The following is a 4677-nucleotide window of genomic DNA, read 5'->3' as shown; positions in this document are numbered from 1 at the left end:
TCACTTGTTCCTTATCCTCTGTCCACCCCACCTTCCAATTTCTTCTTTCATTCATTTCTTACCAGATCACTAATCGGTGATTTAGAAAGTGAAACCAACGCTGACTCAGAATTGGAATAAATATTGACTTGGACTGACTACTTTCTTAAGGAAGTGAAAAGAGCTTCAGATTAGAATAGGCCGACTTTGTGACAAAAGACAAGGGAAACTTTATTGCCTTGCAAATTTTTTTGTAGCTGACAAGATCTTTTTTTTTTTTTTATTACCCAATCCCCATAGTCTATTTCATCATCTCGAGAGTGAGATGCGGCTGTACACTCATCTCTGTTATATATGCGTTTATGCGTAGTCGTGCCAAACAGGATCTTCAGAATACCTGCGTGTCTTGTGCTGGGGGGCATGGAAAGATGTCACCTGCGTGTCTTGTGCTGGGGGGCATGGAAAGATGTCACCTGCGTGTCTTGTGCTGGGGGGCATGGAAAGATGTCATAGCTGGAAGCAAGGACACCTGGATCCCTCATAGCGAGTCACTTTGCTATACTGGGCCTCGATTGTCTCGCTTCTGTAATAATGACAGTTGAGGTCGCAAATTCAAACGCCTACAGGAGCCAGGGTGGAAATCTAAATGGGACTAAGGGCAGATACCAGTCAGCCTTCCTCTCCTTGTAGCCTGTGGGAATATGGGTCCCATGTTACCGATTTCAAGGGAAGTAAAATATATATATATATATGGCTTTTCGCAATTTCCCAATTTTTGAATATTGGGAACTAATATAACTTTTGTTTTGTTTTGTTTTGTTTGCAGAATTTGGAAGCTGCACAAAATACTCCTGAGACCATAGTCCACCTGGGACCAGCCAGGTAATGACCAGTAGACTAAGGGATATCCTGGGACTCTTGTAGAATTCCAGTTCTCCCTTTTTAATGTATCTATTGTTTTTTGTGTAGTCTTATCTGTGTCTCTAGTTTATTCTTTTGATAAATATTTGAGGACCCATTATAAGCCAGGAACTGTAAGTGATTTAAAAAAAGAATGAGATGGGATTGCTACTCTTAGGTGAGCAAATAGGAGCGCTAAGTGAGATGCCCCAATAAATAACGGGGCTTTCTTAGCAATCGGTATATGGCAATGCCATTGACTGATATAGGGAAGGCTTGCAAGGAAGCAAATTTGAGTCAAGAGTTCTGTTTTGACCACGTTGTAGTCAAGACGCATATGAGATCACTCACTGAGTACAGGTGCCAAGCATGGAGCGGAATTGATAAGAATGTGATCTAAAGATGCAAATTTGAGAGTTATCGGCCTAAGGATGGTACATTAAGCCTAAGTGTGAAAACGATGTCGGAGATAATAGGCTCAAGAAAAAGGAAAGTTATATGTTTTCGAGTGCAATTAGACAAATTAAAAAACCTAGAGTCATCCATCTTAAAGGCCCTCAAACATCCCGAGAAGCCCCCTTCAGAATCAAGTATGCAGTTCTTGCTCTTAGTCTAAATAAACGTGCCCTAGAATCTCAAGCACAACTCACGACAAGCAAAAATCCTTGTAACATCAATTGTAAAAAAATAACCTAGAAGAGCCTTTTCTTTTGTATTTGTATGACGTCAGTGTTGCTTTTTGATTTAAAACAAACCAAAAAAGCAATTGTGCAATCATTTAGACCGTCCTATAGTTTAAATGGCTTTTCAGAATTGCCCGGATGCCGTCTCCATGGGAAACAAGCTCTGAGGCATACACCTTGGGAACATGACCTGCTGCTTATAAGTTAAGAATCGCTACTGCATAATTTTAATCAGACCCGACCCCTAACTCCAAGGAATTTGTAATGTAACACTAAAAATAGTAGCACTAGATAACGTTACTTATTGAGCATCTACAATGTGCCAGGCACCCTAGTAGACAAAATTCTAATCTTCACACAGGCGTGATGGGGAGGTAGTATCCTCCCCATGTCCAGATGAAACTACCAAGACTCAGAAAGATTGCACATCTTGCTGACACTTATGTAAAGAGCTCCAACATGAATTTTCACTTCGCTTGTCTTCCTCGGGAAGGCCGAGTGAGATCTGAAGGCTCAATTGCTCTCTGCCGTAATAAATCCCTTCTCTATTTCTGTTTGGCTGAAAGGAGTGTACATCCACAGTCTTCCTTCAAAGTGTAATTTTCTCTTGCAGGTGAACAAATGATAGATGAGGGTATTCTATGGGACAGGAGATTATGGAGGTGATAGTTCTGAGTCGCTTCAGATTTTATCTTTTTTTTTTTTTTTTTAAGCTTTCCAATTTGTTAGATGCTGACATGCTTGGTGACCTTGGGCAGGACACATAAGCTCCTTGAGCCTCAGTTTCTTCATCAGCAAAGGTTGGATCAGGCCATGTTTAGTTGTCTTCCACTCTAAATGACCGTAATGATTCATTCATCTCTTGCCTGTTGCCATCAGATAATTGATGGCAACAAATGCCTGGGTTTCAAATGGCATCGATGTCACTCCTCTTCCCCATTTTCGAAAATAAAACATCAGCCTTAATCTTTGGAACAGTATTTCCTAAAATATGCTTCTTAGAACACAGCTCCTTAAGATATGAAAATAGGACTCTATGTCGAAAAGATCACCTAGATCACCTTCTGGGAGAGTCACAATAAATCATTCTTTTTATAAACCCAGTGTTTCCCACTTATTTGACTAGGGAATCCATTTTTCGTTGAATATTTAATGATAGTTTGTCCAAGTATGTAGATAATTCCCATGTTTCTATTGAAGGCCACTATTAATAAATCCATCTATCAGACTCATTTTTTTTTGTTACATAGCCTGTGATGCAAAGAGAGAGAAATTTAAACTTGTGCCTGTTTGCTGAATTTCCTCTATCGATCCTGTTCACTAAGTGACTCTATCACAGAAATGGCAGATAGGTTTCTTCTGTCATGACAGCTCTGATCAATGGTAGTAGCTGCCTGGAGGTCTGTGTTGAAAATGACAATAAGACCTTCAATGAGCTGGGGGGAAAATATGCTATGATTGATTATTTATTTATTTATTTTATTTTTTATTTATGCCTACAGCACCTAGTCTTCCTAGGTGGTCTCCCATCCAAGTACTAACCAGGCCCGACCCTGCTTAGCTTCTGAGGTCAGACATCAGTCTTGTTCAGGGTGGCAATGGCCGTAGACTATGGACCGTGGCTCCACTGGAGTGCCAGCCCAGGACCTTCTGTGTGTAAAGCGGACGTGCTAACCGCTACACTATGGAACCACATCCTATGATTGATTCTTAATGTCTGTCTGTCGGGATGTAGTGCTGTGATTGATTGTTGATGTCTGTCGTGAGTATAGATAGGTAGAAGGTATAGAATGCTTATTGCGTGTTTCCTCACCCCAAATCAGAGGCTTCTTATAAACCGTATTGATTTGATTAGGGAATTAAGATTCAATACACTTAAGTACCTTAAATGTGGTTAAGATAATTCTATAGGGTCAGAAAAGGGGAGTTCCTTCAGGAGTTCAGGTAAAGGTCAATTGCATGCAACAGTTGATTTGAAGGATAGAAAGATTCGTTCTCGTGAGGAGACTCTGAGAGAGAATTCTCAGTAGAGATTGCTGATAAGCTGCCCAGGCCCCCCAAATAGCTCGTATCTCTAGAGCTGCCCAGATACAGTGTAGGCATCCCTTATACAAAGAGAAACAGGTGACACCGACTTTAATAATATATTTTATTTCACCCAATATATCCAAAATATTATCACTTCATATAATCAATATCAAAATTATTAATGAAATATTTTACACTCCGTTTTTGGTAATCAGCCTTTGAAAGCTGGTCTATATTTTACTTACAGCATATCTCAATGGGAACCAGCCACACTTCAAATGTTCAATAGTCTGGCAAGTGGCTTCCATATCGGATGTCAGTTCAAACCACCGCTCTCGGTCATATGTTCTTTCTTTCAAAAAGTTTGAATACAGTTAATGAGGTTCCAGCAGTTTTCCCCAAATCTATTCTGATGGACAGATTGGTACTAGCAATATTTTTAATCTAAAAAGTATTTCTATAAATAACGTACGAGAAAAATCTATTAATTCCTAACTTTAAAAATAATTTAAATTATTAATTAATTTTTAAAAATCGAAGAGGTTATTTTTCTTTCCTGTTAACATTAGGAAGACAGAGTTATTAAGCAGAGAGCAGTAAATAGTTCCTGTGACTTGTTCCTTCTCTCTCTCTCTTTCTTTACCATTTTTTAATTGTGAAATATAATAACGTAAAATGCCCTATGTATGTGTACAGTTCAGAGGTGTTTAGTACATTCGCATTGCTGTGCTAGGCTCCTCGTGTAGGTAGAATCATACAGTATGCATCTGTTTGTGTGTGGCTTATTTCACTTAGCCTAATGTCTTCGGATTTGGTAATGTATCTCAGAATTTCCTTCCTTTTTAAGGCTGGGTAATGTTGTATGGATGTATTACATTTTGTTTATCTATTCATCCATTGATGGACACTTGGGTCACTTCCATCTTTGGGCTGTTGTGAATTACGATGCAATAAATGTGGGTATAATTTTCAGTCTGAGTCCCTGCTTTCAATTTTTTTTTGAGTATATACCCAAAAGCAGAATTGCTGTATCATATGGCAATTCTATTTGAGGAACTTTCATACTGTTCTCCATAGTGGCTGCACC

The 4677-nt window shown here is 39.1% G+C and overlaps 1 pseudogene; it reads right to left on the bottom strand.

Annotated features, from left to right (window-relative positions):
- Positions 1 to 3055: 3055 nt before the first annotated feature.
- On the bottom strand, positions 3056 to 3172 carry LOC111730455 (annotated as a pseudogene).
- Between the last annotated feature and the right edge of the window lie 1505 nt (positions 3173 to 4677).

This window comes from Pteropus vampyrus, unplaced genomic scaffold (assembly GCF_000151845.1).
Source record: "Pteropus vampyrus isolate Shadow unplaced genomic scaffold, Pvam_2.0 Scaffold314, whole genome shotgun sequence".
Lineage (NCBI taxonomy): Eukaryota > Metazoa > Chordata > Mammalia > Chiroptera > Pteropodidae > Pteropus > Pteropus vampyrus.
This window is presented reverse-complemented; position numbering and strand designations above follow the sequence as displayed.